Source organism: Peromyscus maniculatus, chromosome 20 (assembly GCF_049852395.1).
Source record: "Peromyscus maniculatus bairdii isolate BWxNUB_F1_BW_parent chromosome 20, HU_Pman_BW_mat_3.1, whole genome shotgun sequence".
In the NCBI taxonomy this organism is placed as follows: domain Eukaryota; kingdom Metazoa; phylum Chordata; class Mammalia; order Rodentia; family Cricetidae; genus Peromyscus; species Peromyscus maniculatus.
Window position 1 is genome coordinate 12,778,286 of NC_134871.1, and position 22,549 is coordinate 12,800,834.

The 22,549-nt window shown below is 36.0% G+C and overlaps 1 protein-coding gene across 16 annotated transcripts in view; it reads left to right on the top strand.

Moving 5' to 3' along the window:
* Trps1 (transcriptional repressor GATA binding 1) overlaps positions 1–22,549 on the top strand; it is a 249,568-nt gene that overhangs the window by 73,454 nt on the left and 153,565 nt on the right. The window lies entirely within an intron of this gene.

Sequence of the window (22,549 nt, forward strand, 5' to 3'; positions counted from 1 at the left end):
TCATGCTCTCAGGGCCTTTTAGGGAGGAAAATATTCGGAAAAAATGATAAAGAATCTCCCAGTAAGGAAAATCTTCATTTCTGTGGGTGCATTGTAGACTCGATGTTCTCAGCAACATTTTAGCCTTTGAAACTCCGTGAACTCCCAGAATGCCATATGTGTGTTTTGACTAAAGCAGAAAGTACCCTTTAGCATTTCACCTTGGTGCGGAGGGATTTAGAGATTTCTGGATGGCTGTGAAACTATGTTCCTGCACAGAAGGTACGATCAGAAATTAGGTCCCTTTACAAAAAACACCTGGTTAGGAAATGGAGTCCACTCAGCCTAGGGCTTTGACCTGTAGGTCAGAGACCATAGGTCTGTGGTCACAAGACACTGAAGAGAAGTGCTTTGCTGTGAGTGGACTTAGCTGCTCCTCCATTGTCACTTCCTTCCGATTCCATGAAGCCTTTCTGTGTGTCTGTGGGGTTGTGGAGTGCAGTTAAGGAACACACACCCCTTGGAAATGGACAGTCTAAACAAGCCGTTACTTTTCCTGCCTGTAGTCAAGCCATAGAGCTAAGAGAAGTCTTGGTTATAGAAAAGGGGGTTGGTCCCCCCTGGTCCCCTGAGAAACAAAGACTTTTTCCTGCCCTCTGGCAGGAGCAAATGTTCTCTTACGTACCTTTGGAAAGAAAACCAACAGTTCTGTACCTTCCAGGAGCAGGCTTATTTCAGGGAGCTAGCTTCCTTTGCGTAGCTGTAGATAGATGCACCTGTCTGGTTGTAAATAGCCTTTTCTCAGCGCTCCATGCTTTTCTGGTCTTGTGGGCCTTTTATGGCTTTTGGTTGAGAGGGAGAATGGGTATCATATATGTTATTAGTGTCCGGTGACATTGAGAATGGGGTACAACTGGGTGCTTTCCATTAGCTCACCAATGCCTTCTGTCTTCCTCTTTCACGTAACTGACATTTTTGCGTGGCTCCAAGTTATTCCAGTGTTTCTTTCTTTCTTTTTTTTTTTTTTTCCTTTTTAACGATTTCCGGTCTGTCAGTTTCTCTGCCTCCCTTGTATACTCTAAGAATCTGGAATGATAAGTAGCTGATTAAGCAGTAGAATGAAAACCCTATCAGTATTGAGATCAGCCTGAGGATGATAAAACTTCTAAAAACAATTCGTTCTTTTCAGTTCCTCTACTTCCTTAATTCCCTGACTTTAAGTTTCTATTGCACCATTTCAACTGCCCTTTCACTTCCTCTGCATTAGCTGCTGACGTAGGAGATCTCCAGCACAGCTAACTCCTCAATGAATGGCTCAATCCCTAACCTTTTGTGGTTAGGGGTCCCCACAACATGAGGAACTGAACTAAAGGGTCGCAGCATTAGGAAGGGTGAGAACCACTGCTACTAGGAATTTAGAGTAGAAAGAGTGCCCAACTTGGTTAATTGTGCAATATTTGGTTTGATTTCTTAACTGAATTTCCAATTTTGATCTGAACATATCTTAATGAGCTTTCAAAGAAACCTAGTCACTTAAACAAGCAGAACAGATTTTAATGAGAAATTGAGGAGATTCCTGCTTTTGGTGGTGGAATATTGGATGCTAAATTATCATAGCAAATATACTATCTGTTCACTCTGGAAGACAGTACCCAGCAGAATATCATTGCCATGTTTACTAAAGGCAAAAATAATGCAGTTCAATTGGTTAGTTATAAAACTTCAAACTAGTATCATGTTTATAAATGCACAATAAAAATACAGGGATGCTTGGAATAAAATATCATGTTCTACCTATGTATAGGATGCAATATTGACATTTGAGTTTCTAAAGTAGAATGGAACATGAAATGAGCTGCCTTCGGGTATGTTTATTTACTTACAGAGACTTACTTATGACATGGAAGCGAGTTTTTCATTAGCTTATTCAACACAGCATGTAGTACAGTACCCTAGTAAATGCTTTCCTATAGATGGCTGTTGCTGAGAGAAAAAACTTTTAACTATGCTAACATGATGTAAACACTGATAGAAAAAGTCAAGTGTGGAAAAGTTGTTCTAGAATGCGTTAACTTAAAGTAGTTCGAGGCTATTGCTAAGAAAGGGAGCATATTTAATGACTAGGCCAACTGTATATAGGTTTCTATCGTAAAGCAAATGATTATAGTGCTGTTTTCAGGATATTCATCTGATAACACATTTCTCCACTTTAATTAATTAATGCGTTTTTACTGGGTCTAGTGGTAGCAGTTTGCTCCATTCCTTCAAGGGTAGAAGGAAGTTTTTCATGCAGCCCTTATATTTCGCAATATTCCTTTCATTAGCATCTGCCAGTTTTTCTTGTTTCTTTGTTTGCTTGACTTTGTTTTTCCTTTTTTGTTGTGTCTAGGTCTAGAGCAGTGGACGTAGTTGCCCTTTGTTTGAGGTTTTCAGGTCATTTGTGTATGTTCTCATTTAGTGAATGCCCTTTTATTTTCGCTTTATTATGAATAGGAAGGACGTGTAAAGAACTTTATGTTGTTTATGCAACCTTTGTGGGTGACTCAGCTTAGATGGTCACAGGACAGATTGGCCGAAGTTTTCCCTTGTAAATTGCTTTTAAAAAGTTGGACTTTTTCTTGATTATCAGCCAATCAATATTAATATAAAACTTTAGAATATTTTGTGAATTTGAATGAATATTAAGACTTATTTGTTAAATAAAATTTTGTGGTTTTTTTTGTTGTTAAAATACCATTTGTTCCACAGTTACATGCAAACTTTACTTTTTAAAAACCTTATTCCTGAAGTGGTCACCAAAGTTTAATAAATACAAACCCACCCAGTATTTTTACTTATATTTTAATTTGGCCTTGAGAAGAACGTAGTATATTCAACATTACCTTTGTCAAAGTGGGATAACCAATTAATTACGTTTTCCAATAATTTCTTTCCTCCATATTTAAGTGGCAGATTATGATTCTAATTGGCTTATGTACAATGTTGCACTCTTTTCCTGAGTGGTTTCTTTTATAATATATTTCTACAAATGTATGTATATATGTATTTACTTTTAGGGAAATACATTACAAATATAATTATATTGCTCTTTTAATAATTCTGGATTTTATTCATGCAGTAAAAAATGTAATATTATTTTTATGTCACAGAAACCTTTTATGTGAATAGAGAGAAAAAATTGGTTCTTAAATATCACAAAGGTTTGCCATTATCAAGTGGAATTTTTATTTTCACAAATGCCCAAGCATAGGTAAGTTGATTGGGTGAATCTATAGGAGAAAATCGGACAATTTACCAGCCATGCTCCAGGAAGTCTTTTGTTGAGATAGTGCCCTAGTTACATGCACAGACACAAATTCTGTCTTAGAGCTGATCACTGTATTATTAAAAACTTTCTTCAGCACACCCAGGGGAAACTGAGCCACAACTGATTTTGGCTTATTGCTTCAAAGTCCTTAATGAAATTTGTTGGTTTTAACATCTACATTCTGCACTGCTTTGGCATTAGTGGAGACTTTCATATGTGGGCCTCTGGGAGTTGTTGAGTTCCGTGGTAGGCCACTGCCCAGCAAAGGCCAGCCTGCAGGAAACCCAAACATCTATCTCTGACCCAGGATCTACTTACTGCCTTCCTCACAGAGGTGCTGTGTGGCTTAGTTAATTAAGGTTTGTCAGCCCCTTTGAGAGCCTCAGATTCAAGAGTGCCTGATAAGCCAAAGTAGTGTGATGATTTGTTCATCTTGTAAATGTGATACCCAGACAGTACAAAGCAGACTTTATTTCTTCCTCTCTTTAGCAGTGTTAAATTTATAGTCTAAAGGCTGCTGATACTGGACAGTCCATTCAGATGCAAAAATGTTCTTTTGGGGACAGTCTACTGGCAGCCATGCAAACAAGCCCCCATGATAAATACCTTTATAACAACTGATACAAGACCTCGGGAGCTTTTTTACATTAAAGATGATTTGAAGTGAAAAGAGATATTTATTGTTTGCTTCATGTTTAATGAAAACAAAACCAGAATCTAAGTCATCCTACAGAAAATGCTGACTTAATATCTATGCAAATAAACATTTTCTTGATCACTTTTGAACTTTTCACATGTGCATAATTCAACACAAATGGAATGAAACCCATCAGAAGCACATTGATATTACTTGCCTAAAGGAAAAATAAAACATACTAAATATTATTTATTCTATCCAGATATTGTGTAAATCTTGGACAATTCTCTGCCTGTGTCTTCTGTTGATGCATTTTCTGGGTGGCATATGTTAAGAACATTTATGATCTAAACTCATACATTTTGGTATTTTCAAATATAAAGCCTATGAATTGAACTCAGTGTAAGTAATAGTGAGCATGGCCATTAATTAATTTTACTAAGTAAAATTCAGGTAGCCTTTCCCCCTTCATACTAGTTTTTAATCTTTTACAGTGAATTATAATTTTTAATGGATAGAAAATAACGTAATGACACATATACAAGTTTGGTTATCGTAGCTTTACTAATGAGGTTTGTGGTAGCCTAATTTTATTTTGTAATTTAGCTCCATTGGCTCACATAGATCTTTGTAAAGGTATTCTCGCACACCTAAAACATGCTTTGTTGTAAACTAGACTCTTTGTGAAGTCTGGTGTGGATTCCTAGGCAAGGGAAGCAGATATATCTTAGTGTTCTGTGCAGGTTTGCAGTCAATATGAAACGGTGGTGTCCTTTACTTCAGTATCTGTTTGTTATTTCCTGTAGGAATACCTTTTGCTTGGCTCTTTCCCCGCCCCAATTGACTGAGGCAGGAGATATTAGGAATCCCAAAGGGAACCATTGTTGAGCTTCTTTCGATGTGAGAGGGGGATAGTATACAGGTGGCCCACATTTTAAGCATACAGAGAGGTGCACAGTGATTCGGAAGTGTGTCAGCCATCAGACATCCTGATATAAACCTAGCATTTCTTCCTTCCTTCCTTTTTTTTTTTTTTTTTTGGCCATGATTAATCTAAATGTAATCTAATATTTTACATTAAAATAACCATACTTTAAATGATATGTGATCATTCTGGATTTTGTTACTGTTTAAATCAAGAAAGTGAACACTATTTTTGTTCTTATTTTCTTTTTTATTTTCTCAATCTGTAGACTTCATTTAAGGACCTTTCAAAGGTTGGTAGGAAAGGACAATAACCATGTGACTAGTGTACCAGTTACTCAGGGGAGCTGGGCAAGCTGGGTTTCCTACATCTGGATGTGGTATTAGGATGAGGAGTGTTACAGTGAATTTTAATCATCTTCTTCCTTCATTTGGGAGAAGCAATGACATTTATAGATATTGATTATTAGCATTAATTTCCAAATAGATAAACTTCATTTTGGGAAAGATTCACTTATGGTATACTTTCTCTATGTTGTCAGTACTTAGAAGTGAGGAAAAGGAATATTAATTTTGTTTTTTCTAATTATAGGACAGTTAAGCTAACTTGAGTATTTGGCTTTCTTGTTCAAGCTAGAGTAGTAAAAGCTTCTCAAAAATAATTGTACATGTTAGCTTGCCTCTTTAAAACAGCAGTTCCTCAGTTTTGTGAATTTAACTTAGGCATTAATTAGGAGAGGGATACATATGGAAATGTACTTACTTGTAACATCAAGGTTAACCAGAAAACATACACATATTTTGAAATAAAATATACATAATTTCCCTACAATTAAAAAGTCATGGATACTGATTATTTCTTAAGATTTATTGAGTGTGTATATGCAAATAAATATATGTTTTTACTATAGCTTTTTGGTGAAATCAGTAATTTATATAAAGAAAATAATAAGATCCATGAAAATATGAGGTATTGAATTGCATTCATCAATAATTTTTCATTTCATTTAAGTTTTTATATTAAAGACTTATTCTTGACCATGCTTAAAAAAAGGTCTTGGTAGATAAATGACCCATAAAATAATCTCTTCTCAGAAAATTAACTTTATGAGCTTAGCTTATAATCCAATATATCAGGAGAGCAGCTCTGTAGCTGTCTAATTGGAATTCTCACTGAAGAAGACAAAACCTGTAAAGCTATTTCAGAAAAAAAAATCTTACCCAGCAAGGCATTAAAAATGAAGGAACTTTTAAGACATTGATGGCTAGTTATAATTAATTGCTATGCAATCAAAACGTTAACATTTCAATTTATATTGCCTTTCCATTAGTGTATTGGGGGCATTAATGCCATCATATTAATCCATAATCTTTGAAGTTCAACTATTACTATTCCTTTTATTTAGAAGAGGAAACAGAGACAGTGAGATTAAATAGTTTGCCAGAATCCATACTACATGCCAAGCCAAAGATGACATGCTCGCCCTGGCTGTCAAAGTACAGAGTGCCTGCATAGCAGGCCTGGCTTTGCCGTGATTGTTAGTAGGTGCTTGCTTGAGGGACTACCTGTACTTTCAAAATGAGTTTGCTTCTTCTGCACTTCCACCGTCTCATGTGTGCATGAGTAATATTGAACATCAGCATTCTGAAGATGCACAAGTAACACTTGCCTACTACAAAGAAGAAAACACTACAGAAAATGAAAAACACTGGTATATTCCAAAGCATAGGTTATTTCTGTTAATGTTTTGGCATCAGATATATCTTTTAGATATACTCACATATGTATTTTGTTGAAGCACATGACTATATACTTTATCATTTCATAATTTGATTTTAAAATTTAACAATATGATGTGGATATTTTCCTTGCTCATAATGGTATATCACAATATTTGTTTTAATGCCTCATTATTATGCTTACCCAAGTTATATGCTTAATGTATTTACTGTTGAACATGCAGACTATTTCCAATTTTACTTATAAAGAACACTTTAAAGCCAGACTTGGAAGTTCAAACCAGTAACCCCAGCACTCAAAATGTTGAGGCAGATAAATTGCTGCCAGTCCAAGGACAGTTTGATTGACACAGTAAGTTTCAGGCTAGTCTGGGCTACAAGTTGGTGAGATTCTGTGTCAATAACTAACCAACCAAACAAACAAAAAAGAATGATAGAAATAATTCATAGAATAACCAATAATCCCAGATATCTGCTTTGTAATCATATGCATGGACTTATATATATCTAACATATACGTATATGTTTTGATACACTTACCTTGTATTGTATCTATAGTACAGTTCAGTTATTAGTCATGTTTAATTTCAGGCAGGATCTTTTTTTGCTAATCAACATTTACACAAATGATTCAGATAAAAACACTCTCCAGGAAGTCTGCCTGGAGACTGGACTAGGCCCTCTGGATACGGAAGATGGTCGTTTGGCTCAAACTGTTTGGGGGGGCACCCAGGCAGGGGGATCGGGATATGTCCCTGGTCTATGGGCAGGCTTCTGGAACCTGGTGTCTGTGGTGTGACACCTTGCACAGCCCTGGTGTAGTGGGAAGGGGCGTGGACCTGCCTCAGCTCAGTGTGCTGGGCTCTGCTGACTCTCCATGGGAAACCTTGATTTGGGGGATGTGGGCATCCGGGATGGCTTGGGAAAGAGGGCTGAGGGGTGGGAGGAGGGAGGAAGGAGGATCTGTGGATAGTGTGTGGAGTGATCAGAAAATTTCTTAATAAAGAAAAATGAAAGAAAAAAGTACACTCTTCATATACCAGCTTACCCTTTTTTGAGGGAACATTTTCTCTCTTTTGTTTCTATGTACTTTTCTAGGGCCATATTCTGGCTACCTTTCAGAATCTCTAGCTTTGGTCTAAACCTCATTTTTCTTAGATACAGGTTGGATATCCATACGGACAGCTATGTGTTTTTGAGGCATGAGAGAGCAGAACTCAAGTTTCTGTTCTTTGAAAAATGTCTGTCTTTATCCTTATATATTGCCCATAAACTCATACTCCATTATAGAACATTTCTTTCATTAAATTATCAGAATCTCAGATTCGATGGCTGCCGCGTTTCAATGAAGTAGGGAGAAAAATAAAGAGAACATTTCTTTTTTATATAGTATTTTTATTTTATAATTTCTAAATTGACTTTACATTTGCACTTATTACTTGTTTTAAGATACAGAGGTTCAGACCATTCTTAATTATATGTTCACAAAGATAGGCTTCATACCAATTGCATATATTTGACCAAGGCACTTTAATATAGTCTTCTATTTTGGAATGTAAGAAGTTAAAGGTACTTAGTTTCCCAAGAGTTATCATTTGCTTTTCATAGGAAGAAGTCTTTCATATTGCAAAAATACCCTTATAATTCACTTGTAAACTTTTACACATCGATCGGTCTTGTAACCCACAGTACAATGAAAAGGTAGCGTTGACCATACTTTAGAACATCCACAAGTTATTCTTGCCCAGTTCTTGCTATTTTCAAATTCACCACAGTACATTTTCTTAATAACAAAAGAAATTCCATATAGTTTGTTTTAATTATGTTTCTAGAATGAAGAAAACTTGAGGTTTCCAAAATGTGGATTGAATAAATGATTCTGATGATATGTCCATGCATGTCCCTTTAGATCTGTGTTCCAAAATCCTTTGCACCATGTGATGTAATTCCAGTTGGTTTGTATAAAAGTATGCCTCAAAGTCATGTGGAAGTTGAATATTTCTGAAAAGTTTCAAGATATCTTGCCATTTCATTAAATAGTACTCAGAACTCCTGCATTTGGACTTTGGAAGTGTGTATTTCACTTGATTGGGTTTTTATCTCCAGGTGAATACTAATTCATGAATCTACCTCTCATTTCCTGCTTTCTTTTTGTTCTCCCTGATTTTATAGTGGGAAATACAACAGACTAGAGGAAAGTAGGTTTTGTATTATAAACGTAATTTGTGACTAAGTAGTTACGTGACCCTGGGTAAGTCATTAAACCCAGAAGACTCCCCTTCTTCTGCCTTGGAAAATTCTCGATATTTTCAATATTGAGTAAAACACACAGTTGGTCAAATTTCCTTTAAATGGTAAATATATGAGCCAATTCAATTTCCTGTTGAACTTTAAACATTCTTATGTACGCATCAATGGATGGATTGGCTATAAAATGCAAACCTTATGTTTTAAACTTAATAAAGCTAATCTGAAGAGAGAAAATCCATCTGAACTACAAATTTAAGTATGTCTTTCATCTACTAGCTGGAAACTAGTTAGGTATAAATAACTGTCACACGCAATCTGAAACATTAAAATGTCACATTGTTTAAGCTTAACTTACAAGATAATGCTCATCTTTTATAAATGACTATGTTGCAAAAAATGAGGTAATTAGAGGCCTTATTATGAATGGGAGAAAAGAGAAGTATATATAGTGAGAAATAAAGTGACCCTGGAGGCAGCGTGACAAAAAGAAAGTCTATGTCTTTAGTTTGCTGGCATTGAGCAGCAATGCCTGTTTTGTTCTCCGTCAGATGTGCAGATCAGAATTTGGGATGAGGAAACTAATTTTAGTAGGTGGGGTGCAAATTTCTTAGGAGTCCATGAATAGACTCTAATCCCAGCTGTTTCATTACAATTATAAAAATAAAATTGGCTGTGAATCATTCAAACTCTGTTTAATGGGTGTGAATAATTCAGTTTCATCCCGCTGAAATCTTCAAACTATAAACCTATCTGAGTTCTTTATGGTCTTTCAGAGTTAATATCTCATTATTCAGAGATGTACCATTTGAAGTATGGGTGGTCGTAATGAAAGGGGCCATATTTCTAATTAGCCTCTGTGGTTTTCAGCATTGGCAGTAGCCTCTAGTTTGAGCGTAGGGGTAGAGTTGAAGAGATTAGGAAGAGTCTAGGAAAAGAAAACAAAATACTAAATTAGGATTTCCTAGCATTTTTCTTTCCAATAAAATATATGTTCCTTTTAAACATCATGTATCATAGATGTAGATGAAAGAAAAAATACAAATATTCAACATGTTTATTATATCCTTTTGTGGATACACACATGTATGTGAATACTCACAAAGACATATGAATTACAAATGTGGATTTTTATGTTTATTATTGAAATACCATCTGATTTAACTTCAGAATAAAATATAATACTTTTGAAATGTCAGCATATATTCTTCTACAGCATATTTATAGTCTTTTTTTAAATAGTAATTTTCTGTATTTTCTTCTAGATAAAATGTTGATCTATTCCTTGTAGTTGGACATTTACTTCTGGCTTTTACTTCTCTAAGTAGCACAGCATCAGATACGTTGTAGTTAAATAATTGCATCTTGCTTTTGATTTCAAATGGTTTGATTTAGTGTTCCTGTAATTAGGCTTACTTGTGGGATGACATAGGAAAGGCATCTATTTGCAAGTACAGGTCACTTTACCAGGCTGTGCATATATACTCCTGGGAAATAGGAAAACTGTATCATTTCTGGACTTTCATTAGTTAGAACTGCCCCACAGTGGTAGTTAAGAAATAGAAACCCTAACATTTTCTTTATATATTATTATAGGGGGAAAGTTAATAACTGTGAAAATTTGAAAGGGATGCATTTGTGTAGCACCAGCAAAGAATCTCTTGGATATCTATCTCACTTTTATAGTTGAAAGGTAGATTTCTTACTTACCTTGATATTTACTTTAACATTGAACTATACTAAAAGGAGATAATGTTATAAACATTGTGAGTAAAAGAGTAAATATTAAGTGTAGCTGGAGTTTTCTCCATTCCACCTGGCTCCTGCAGCTGCTCAGATCCAAGTAAACACATAGAGACTTTTATTACTTATAAACTGTGTGGCCATGGCAGGCTTTTTGCTATCTAGTTCTTATATCTTAAATTAACCCATTTCTATTAATCTATAAGTTGCCACATGGCTTGTGGCTTACCAGTACTTTACATCTTGCTTCTCATGGCGGTGGCAGCTGGCAGCATCTCCTGACTCAGCCTTCCACTTCCCAGAATTCTTGTCTCTGCTTATCCTGCCTATGCTATACTTCCTGCCGATCTACTGGCCAATCAGCATTTTATTTAATCAGTGAACCAGAGGAACACATTCACAGCATATAGAAAGACATCCCCAGCAATGAAAACCTCCCATTTAACTCTACACAGAAGAATAACCATAATAAAATGTTTTGAGTATTTAAAAAAAAGACAAGAAAAAATATTAAAGGGATAATTGAGAGTGCCATCCTTTTCAGGGAACACAAGGGTTGAAAGTGCATTGACTTTCTCTTAATCATTGAGTAGTTACAATCCTAGTTTGTACAAAACATCCTAGAAACACTATCAACACAAGCTATAGCTACCAGGGCTTTGACTCCTTTGCAGACAAGGAACAGAGATAATGTTCAGTAGATTGATTACAGCACAAACCAGATGTCAGGTCTCCTGGAGTAAAACATCTGTGGTTAAAACAAAGTGTGGTTTAGTTGACCTTTTTAATTTATTTTAAATTAAAATATAATTATACAATTTCTCCTTTTCCCCCTTTTCTCCCTGAGGTCTTTCCTATGTACCCTACTCCTTTCTACTTCATGAAATCATGGCCTCTTTCTTTATTTGTTAATGTTACTCATGGTTTGTGTGTGTGTGTGTGTGTGTGTGTGTGTGTGTGTGTGTGTGTGTGTGTGTGAGTGTGCTTGCTGAAATACATAAATACAATTTTCACAACCTAGGGTTACTTGTATGTATTTGACTATATCATTTCAAGGCTATTTTTAATGATCTCTTCCTATTCCACTCATTAAATGAAGAGTCCATGGAATTGGCTGTTTTTCCATCGGGACTTGAAAAGTAGTCTTTGGGAAATGTGAAGAACAATTAAAGAAAACATCTAAACACAACCCAAGTTTCATGACTCCAGTTAAAACTAATGTGCAAACCCCAGCTGCAGTGAAGGGGACTGTTTTGACATTTCTGAGTTCTCATTGCAAGCTTCTCTGTGCATGCCTTAGCTTCTTCCTAACTGCTATTACTCAGAAATACCAAAAGAATACATATGTTTCACATATCTTATTACATGTCTAACCCAAAAGAAAAGAGTTAAGAAGAGTCTTTAGAGAGGAAGGGGGAATATTAAAAATCAATAAGCAAAAAATAACATTTAAGTCTGTGAATAAATGTGAAAGAAAAATACCATTATTTCGCCTATAGTCATTTAAAATGTCCACCATATGTACTTTGCCTATTGAATTGATGCATTGTATACAAGTGCTATAATTATTATTTTCCTAGATTATTATTCTTATTTACTGATGATTTCTTTTAGCTTTGACCTGGTGGCTGATTGTAAGTCTTATTTGATGTATTGTCATTGAGAAGAAAGACAAATGCTTGGCTGTGACATGTCACCTGTTGTTTAATGGCTAAAACTGTTACATATCTTAATACTGAATTACATTAAGTCATTTTAAAAGCACTCTACTTCCCCCTTTGTTTAAATTCCTGCAATCCCTAGGATGTTCACAGGGTGGTTAATGGAAGTCTTGATTAAAATCTTCCAAGCTTTAAGGCTTTCAGTTCTTGTAAACAATGGGGATCTGAGGCACTGGCCTCATTATGTCTTTTTATTAGTCTATTTACCCATTTAATGTTAACAAAAAATTTCAAGTTTTTTTCTTTAGTTGTGTTGTAATAAATACAAATTAAATGTCTTTAAAAAAAATCAACCACACCCTGTTGTGTGATGATCACAGAATTTATGGTATGTCTTTAAAAAAATTCTCTGAAGACATATTATAATTATTTTAAAACAAAATAAGCTGCCTTGGGTGTACCAATTTTCCAGGATTTAAAATAGGTCTTTTAAGTTTTATATCTGGACTGCTTTTAAGTGGTTCTTTAAAAATATGCAAGACTACAAACCCAAAACACTGATGTATTCAATCTATATTTGCTTCATAATAGCTACCCACACTATAAGTAGATTGAAGTCTTTTTAAAAATATAATGCTGACAGGGACTCAAAGGTTTACATTTCAACTCAGCATCATAGATTCCATGACAAATTCAAACATATTCTATATTTCTATGGCTATATATTGCCACATGACATATTAAGATGCTCTCAATATTTCTGGTTTTTGTGGCTTTAATGAACAAATATAGAGGTTTTAATTATGCAGTAAAGTCAAAAGAGCTCATTGTAGTTTCTAGTCCTTACCAAATTTGTGTGTAAATTTCATTTTAATGTGGGGTTTGTATGATATTTTTTGTACTTGAAATGAAAACCTACTTATGTAAGTATGAATGTATATATGTATATATGTATTTGTATGTATGTGGTATGTGTATATATGTGTGTATATGCATCTATATGTGTGTATGATTGTATGTGTGTGTGTTTGAGGGTTTCCTTCTGAAAGCAAGGTACTTTTTTATTTTGACAAAATTGAGACACAGTGGAGCAAGGTTATGAAAAGAGCAAATATGAGCTCTTGCAGAATAGATACTTTTGAATTTTTCTCCTTTCACAGATTGTGAGTATGAGCATTCAAGGGCAGTACCATGTTCATATTCATGTTTCATGCTAGCTCTGCCATGCTAGCTCTTCTCCCTTGAGAAGTCTAGAATTGATAAATTATTAATTTAGTAAAATAGATAATTCCATATGTACATTTAAAAACTTGGTAAACCAGTTTTAACATTTATTCATTTACGTGTGTATGTGTGTGCACATGTGAGTGCGCCCGTGTGTGTGTGTGTGTGTGTGTGTGTGTGTGTGTGTGTGTGTATAAAAGAGTGTCCATGATACTTGTATGGAGGATAGAAGGTGTAGGTTCTCCTTCTACTATTTAGGTCCAGGTGGACAGGGTTGAAAGCAAGTTCCCATCTTCATCACACTGCACCACATTTTACTTCTGACCATACTGCCTGTGTACTTTCTCTACTACTTGTTTACAATTGTTAATTGATTTATATTTCAATTTTCTATAACGCTGAGTGGTTAACAGATTACTTATGTGCATTCTTTTTAATAATTTTGACATATAATATGTTAATAGGTTATTATGAAATAAAAATTCTTGTAGCAATTCCGAGATCACACAAAAGCAAAGATTATTTAGGTTTTCTTCCTTATCTGGTGAAGCAGAATTCTCAGTCCTTATAGAATTTTGATATAGGAATGGAGAGAAGAAATCTGCTGATGCATCTTTAGAATTTAAGAAGTTCCAATGAATTCTAAAAGATTTGTCCATTTGAAAAATAATGAATCAAAATTCATTTTCTTTATACTGTATAGCTTCTATTTTATAAAGTAAGTCTAGGGGCTAGGGGGATGACTTTCTTGATAGAAAGCATGCAGTACAAGTGTGAGGACCTGAGTTTGAGTCTCTACCACCCATGTGAAAAGCTAATGTAATTTTGGACTTCCGTGGAAGTAGAGATAAGGGAATCCTTTGGGACTTACTGTTCAACCAGTGTTACTAAACTGAATAGTCGATTACAGTGAGAGTCTATAGCAAGAAACATTGTGGAGAGTGATTGAGGAGGATAGTAGATGTCAAATCTGGTCTCTTTATATGCCTATACGTATGCATGTACACAAACACACACATACACATGCACACACACACATTTCTTTTGAGATTTCACTTTTGCTGAATTTAATCTACCTGTAACATAGCTATATTATTAGTTTATTGAGTATATGCCTATGTCTTTGAATTTGAAATGTGCAGGGAGAATCATTATTCTTCTGTTCTTTCGCTTCTAAGGAAGGAAAGTCATTTACAATGCTAGTCTCTAGGTAAGTAGAGATCTTCTCGATCATTTAGAGATAATCAGAATCAAAGGCATAGTAAAGATGGTAAGATATGAAATGATATTGGTAAAATATTGTTGAGCATGAAGCTCATGTTGCACCCACCTTGCTTGAGAAAAACCTGGGAAGAATTTGAAAGGTTTCATGAACTCTGGAATGCATTTGTATTGAAAAGCAAATCCTAATGTCCTGGCCTAGATAAGATGAATAAAGGTATAGGTTGCGTCTGCAGAGCTGGGAGCTAAAGATGACATCTTTCCAGTGTTGTTCTTATTGGTTTGCCAGACCAAATTCTGACAACAGTGGCAGAAAGGAATTCGATACATGAAAATAATGTTGGCGAATTAGTCTGATTTTTTACCTCTCATACTGAACTGTGGATGTATTTTTAGGCTTCCTCGGGTGTTATGTTAATTTCCTTTTATTACTGGAATCTGTGTTGAGGTTCTAGATTTATGAAATCTAGCCAGTTCTGGAAAGTGTTTTTTTTTTTTCCCCTGAAATTTATTGTATACAGTTATTTTCATTTGGGTGGTTTACAGGTATAGTAATTCTTTTAATCATTTAAACATGATGTAGTAAAAGTCATTTACAGGAAATGAAACTCCACTTTGTTACTTCACTTAAAGGCTAATCTGATTAGCTTTCAAACATTTGCTCACCTTTTTATTCTGCACTTGAACTATGCCTATGGAAGGCATATGGATTTAAATAGTGCTTGGTTTACCATCTGCTGATAAGGGAGAGTGAGATGCTAAATCAGAGTGGCAGGAAAGTCTATTTCAGGAGATGCTATTTCAAAGTGGAATACTGTAGGCAGTTTTTTTGGAGTATTTTAATTGGGATTTTATTGATGTATGTTAGTACAACAAGGATAGTTTCTGATGTAGTGGAAGTTGTATGGTCATTAGATTCTTATGTCTGTGTAGAGCTGTGTAGCTACATGCAATTTTAATTCCATTAACTATAGTGCTTTTTAAAATTCATCATGCAGTATTTTTTAAAGCAATGACACATTGTCTTTTTCCAGAATGTAAAATGTGAAAGATTGACTTTTCACATAAATGAATTATAACAAAAACAAACCAACAAAACAACAACAACAAAAGCTTGGTCTTTTCCCACAGTGCTTATTCATTGAATATTTTCATGACCACTGCATTTTGAAAATACACCAACCAGCTTTGTGGAGTTTATAAAAGAGTAGAGACTGTGCGAGGTGCCCAACCATAGGTAGTGGGCTCCAAAAATCCTGCTCATGCACCAGGGATGGATTCTGTTCCTACTGCCAGGGGGATCCCTTAAGTAGATCAAGCCACACAACTGTTTCACGATGTAGAGGGCCTAGTCCAGTCCCGTGGAGGCTCCACAGATGTTGATCTAAATTTCATGAGTTCCCACTATTTTGGTTTGGTTGTCTCTGTAGGTTTTCTCATCATGATCTTGATGCCTTTTGCTCATAGAATCCCTCTTCTCTCTCCTCCACTGGACTCCTGGAGATTGGCCTGAGTCAGGGGAAGGGGCTTGGACCCTGCCTATACTGAGTGTACCAGGCTCTGCTCACTCCCCATGGGAGGCCTTACCTTCTTGAAGGAGGAAATGGGGGAGGTGTGTTGGGGGGGGAGGCTAGAGGGTTGGGAGGAGGGAAGAGGAGGATCTATGATTGGTATGTAAAATGAATAAAAAATTTTTTCTTAATGGGAAAAAGAGTAAATAAATTCAACATTTATTATTATTATTACAACATATTATGGTTACTAAATGCTGATATGAAATGACAAGAAGGAAGGCAAGCAGCTTCCTGAGCATCATTACAGTTTACCCACTGAACACATCATTTAAGCTAGGTACTTCCAAATTAATGATAATGTGGGACTAGGTTTAAGTTCTCTGAAGGGAATATGGCTGGTTGAAAAGCCTCCTTGCAAAGACTCAAAACATCTCCCACTGTTGAACTAGTTATAGAATCCACTCTGAGTACTTGCTGCAACATGAAGGCTGATAGAGGATTGTGGGACTCCATAGCCTCTCCAAGGGAGCAACAGGAAGTACAGGGACTCACAGCACCTTTGTAGATTGGTGGCATAACTGTTCCTCTTCCACCTGGCTCAGCAAGTGTGACCTTGTGGGTGGGTGGTACATTACTTCATACTGCTGCTTGCTTCAGGTCTTGGGAGGTTTTATGTTAGCAAGTCATTTATGTTAGAAGTCGTAAGTCACTTTTCCATGTTCATTCCACGTTTGAGTTCTTGCATTTGCTTTCAATATGATTTAGATGCATAGGAAGTTAAATTTGCAACTGAGCAACCTTTCGGTATGAATTGTGCTGTCAAAAATGTCTTATTCCTAGACCCTTCTTGGCCTAGTTCCTAGAAGGGGAATTTCTGTGGTAAAATGATGTACTGGAACACGTAAGCAGGTAATGCCAGCTTGCTTTCCCATGTCAGCAAATGATCAGAAAAGCCAAGGTTTCCATTCAGAATTTTGTTAGGTAGCAGTGGCTGAGCAAGGAAGGTAGAGACCGAGAATCAACATGTGGAAAAAATATGTCTGTAACTAGAAATTGCTATGCTGCATATCACTGTCCAATTGATGTATTATTCCCTTGATAGCAGTTATTAGAACCACTTACTTTCAACATGTGGTGAATCTTTTTGTCCATTTATCTCTTTGTTTGGAGCAAGTACATCTTGGCTGTCACTGATACATACAACTTGGTAGTGACAGCCAGCCTTTCCTTTCAGTGGAGTTAAATGCCACAGCCATTAAAATATATTTCAAATTTTTTTTCCTCAGATGAGTAAGGAATCCTGGGTGGTGTAGGACGAAGCTGGCACACAAATGTGCCACGCATACCTGTGGTGGAGGAGTGATTCACCCAGAGTTGAAGCAGGATGATCTGGCATCTTGAATCAGTTTTTCTGTTTTCATCTTCTTCTCATTCACAGAAAGATTTCATGAAGCTATAGGCACTGATTCAATTTTGATTTGCTTAAACTTTGAAAAAAAATATTTATAAGAAAAGATTTGAGAAAAGTAGAACTACACAGTGATCCCAGATTTATATACCCCTTTATAGGTGTTGTGCAGCTTTACAGAGTGAGAAGATCCAGTTGCCACTGCTTACTGCAGAGTCATTGTTTGTATCTTGAAAAATGAGTACCAAAGTGATGGCATTCTGTATTTTTCCTCCCTATTTTCCTGACTTCTGAAACACTGCCATTCTCTGCATTTCCTCTGGCCTAAAGAATGCCATCTGCCTATTAAAAGAAGATGTAAAAATATAAAATAACATGACAGAAATCTCAGGACTCAGGGTGTAAGGCCTGCTGGGACTACCCCTTCATTAAGAGCCCCGTAGACTGGGTTTCTTCCAGAGTCTTTGGCTGAGTCGATCTTGTAAAGAGCTTGGTCATTTCCATATTGTGTTTTGCTAACTCACCCTCAGCAGTAGGCTGATTCTCATGTTTATCCCAGGTTTAAAGTTGTTCTGCACAGCCTCTATAGTACTAGTGTGAGTGGTCAGATTCCTCATGCAACCAAGTCAGTCTGTCTGGGTTGGTGGCTCTCATGGCTCCTCAATTAGATGCAAGTTTGCCCATCATCTTCTAAGCCCTGGTGTCAGTGGGCACCATTGGATAGATTTTCATGTTCCCCACAACCCCACTCCCTCTCCCAAGTAGACACACATATACGTATGTTAACCCCAAACTATGGTTTGGGTAAATATATATGGCCATAGTTCAGTTATAGCTTGCTTTAAAATGGCATTAAAAATATAACAGTACATGGTTATGTAGGTAGCATACTTCATATGGAAACATAGAAATTCTTTCCTTAAGATTTAAGTAAATAGTTGGGAATTCTTATAGTTCAGTAAGATAAGACATGTTGCCTTTTAATAAAACCAGCATTTTGAAACATGATGTTTCTCATGTCTTGATGCTGTTATTTTTAATGTACCTAATATTTATTTTAGTATCATTGCCAAATTACTTCAGTTGCTAGAACAGTTAATAAAGGTTCTGTCAGAGTTATACTGCTCTTGTTCATAGAATCACCTTCTCAACCAGGGTGCTTTGGAAAGACAAACTTCTATATTTTTACCAAATTGCTGCAGCTGAGTTAATCTGGTGGATTAAACATAGTTACTATTAGTGCTTCAGGGAGCACACTAATAAAGGTGTGGAAATACAGACTCATCAAATGGAAAAATAAAAATAAAACAGGAAACTCATGTGTTTTTAGTTAAAAAAAAAGAGAGAGAAAACAGTATGATCACTTTTTCCAAGGCAATTAAATAAGAGACCCACTACTGCATTTATGACTAGTGTCTCTTCAAGAGGAGGCATCTTTAGTGCTAACTACTTCATTTTCAGCCTTTACCAACAGAATATGCAGTTGGAATTTTGAAAATAATTTTGAATTTCCTTGGAAGCTAACTTGCCAAGTGCTGGTTTTGGAAGACAAGGGCTTGGGAGAGCCTCTTAAAAATCTGCCACCTGTGACTGTCAGCACTCTCCAGCAAACAACTTACATTGTTCTGTACCAGTTAACTCCTTTCCCTCTTTCAGCAGGGGTCCTTGTGTCCAGCCCCTGGGTCAGAAGTCTGCCTGAAGACTCAAAATCCCAGCTTCAAGCTGTGCTCCAATGAACCTCTTCTTGAATTATAAGGCCAAATTAGGAGTTCCCATGTACCTTGTGGGCCCTTGCCCTGGGGCAAATTACTTGTTAAAGTTACTAGTCTTCATCTACTTAAGACTTTCATATAAACACTCATGTTTACTGCAGACTCCGTTGGTACAGATTATTGGGATAGATTTGAGTCTCTGGTCTTCTTCAATATCAAGAGTATTTGCCATTGCTTAGAAGCCTGCAAAGGGAAAGCCATTGGAGTTAATTTTTACCAGTAGGTCCCATGTTGATCAGAAAACCATCTTTCCTCCAAAGAAGGACAAATGCTGGTGACTTGTTTATTTTATAATCTACTGTCAATAGACATATTTTCTCACCCAAAACTGCTGCCAAAATGGATAGCAAACCTGGGGGTCTAACACTGTTAGAGGGTTGGTTATATTCAGTATTCTGGCACCAAGAACTGAAATGAATTAATTGGTTGTCCATACGGTATGTGTAATGGGCACTATCAGCTGTTTAAGCATACACCAATTATTTTCAGGCTTTTCTAACCCATCTGTCACCATATTGTCCACTTACATGAAATAAAATTGTCATTTGTCTCTACATAAAGTAATATAGCACTGATCTTTGTTCCAAATTTTCGTGTCAGGAGACCTATGTCATTAGGCCTTATTGTTGTCCTTGCTATTGTTTTTCCTTCTAGTCATTTAGTATATTTGGATGCAAACCATCAGCCATCAGATATAGCAACATGGCCCCATCCAAAAAATAAAAATAAAAGTAAAAGTGTTAGAGGTACTTGATGTAGGATTAAAAACACTTTGTAAAAGCAACAGCATATCTTATGTGCATATACATTCCATATGTGCATATGCATATGGAAGCCATTGATTAGCCCCAGGTACTATTCCTCAGGCATTGCCCTTCCCCCCTTTTTTTTGACACAGATCTCTAACTGGGACCTAGAAGAAACAGAATAGAGTAAGCTAGCCATCCAGGCATACATAAGAAATCTATGTCTCCGCCTCCCCATTTCTGGGATTACAAATGGGTGTACTCATGCCAAGTTGTTAACTAGGTGCTGGGAATTGAATCAGGTTTTGCTTGTGACAAGCACTTTACCAAATGATCTATCTTCCAAGTCCCTCTTTTTGTTTCTAGTATGGGTAGTCGAGTGAAAGAGTTATACCCATTTAATAACCCATTTAATAACTGTTTTCTCTCTAGTTTTCACTGTGTAATGTGTAATTCAATGTAAATCACTGGCCACTGAATTTCTCATTGGCATTTTCTGGCTCAGCTCATAAATGGTGGTGACCACTGCCTTCTCCTGAGACTGCACAGTGTTTGGGATCCATCTCCTTCACTGGAGGACTTGGAGGGTGGGAGCAGTGATATAACAAAAAAGGAAAGAAAGAGCACATTTATTTTCTGTCCAGTGATGAGCAAATCCAGAGATTTCTTGGTGACTCCTTCATTGTTTCTGAGTGTGTTTCACTTTTGGCAATGTTAAATAAACTCAGGATTGCATCCATTTCTGAGAGGTGGTGTGCACTTCAGCAATACCCATTATCATTGCATGACTTATCATAACACCTAATACCTTAACTAGAGTTTAAGTGTTATGACAGGGGACTTGAGTGAGAATAGTCAAGGCTTAGGAGGGCTTGTGACTACAAGTCAAGTGATTCACTCCTGTAGAAAGTTTATTTGCACAACCAGTTTGATGTTTTAAGACTTTCCATGTATATTAATAAACAGTGTATTACTCTTCTTAGGTTTCTGTGAGATGCTCTCCCCTCTTCTCCTCTTCACATTTGCATAAAAGGAAATGGAACATTACAAAGTTTTAATCTCTCTTACTTCCACTGCTCCTCCTAACTGAAAAGACTGATTTAGTAATCAGGAGAAGAGATTTTTATATTATGGTTGGAGCTCAGTTCTCTGGCTGTAATCTATTCAATCTTGACATATATCTGAACTAAATACTTTGTAAGGGGGTTAGCCTTTTGTTCAGGGTGTGTGAGAAATCCTGCTGGACCAGGTTGGCTACAGAAACGAGTATCAAATTGCCTTTGCTCTGAGTGGTGAATAAGAAAATGCAGCTAACAGAAAAGTGAAAGCATTTTTTTTTTCTTTTCTGAGCACTCCCTCACCCAGCACATGCAAAGGGCTTATCTATATTATCTATATTAAAGAGGCTATTTCTCGTGGGTTTTTTTTTTTGGTGTGTGTGTGTGTGTGTGTGTGTGTGTGTGTGTGTGTGTGTGTGTGTGTTGAACATTTGGAGGGCACTTTGCTTTTGATTATTGGCTCTTTGTTAGAAATCATCCAGCTATCACTGGTGGGGTCCATGTGTCAATACAGTTGAAAAGGATTTCCCCTCCAGTATACAATGTTTGCACTTTGTTGAGCCTGGTTTTCATTCATTTAATCCATTTAGTAATAACATTTGTCTTAGGTGATCAGCAACCTTTAATGTAAATCCTAGTCAAGCTAATAAAACTAATGGGAAGAAACCATATTCCTGCACACACCACACACATACACAAACAGGCTCATATATTCATGTATGTATGTGTGGGTGCATATACATACTCCTAAAACCATATGTTTTCTATCACAGATAATGTTCAAATTATACAAGAAAGTAAGAAACTTCTATGGTCCTGTAACTTGGGTATAGCTAGTCCCCCTGCTTAAATTTAGCAAATATATTATACTGTTTAGACATAGAACACATATTTTTATATTAATGCAGTACCTTCTACTTAAAAATTGGGACAAATTCCAAATGAGGTCCATTTTAATTTGCCAGAATATTGTTTTAACCAAGTCATAGACCTAAATTGACATACAAAGAGCTCTTTTCCTTTTAAATACAATTCAGTTCAACATTGGTTACTTTTTTCTTTTTCTTGTTTTGTTTTTCCTGGCAATCACATTGACTACTGTATAGATTTGAAATACCATTCATTTTGGAGAAAGAGAGAATCATTCTTGATAATAATCACAGTTTTATATCAAGTGTCAAACTAACAAGTATTATTTTTTAAATAAGAAAATTTTAAATAGTATTTAAAAAATCCAGAAGAATATACATTAGTCAATAGACATTTTCTTTATATATACAATAATCAGATTACTTTTAATAAAAAACATCTGAGAATTGAACATATGGCAGCCTATCTTTCTACTTCACACAAGTACTTTTAACCACC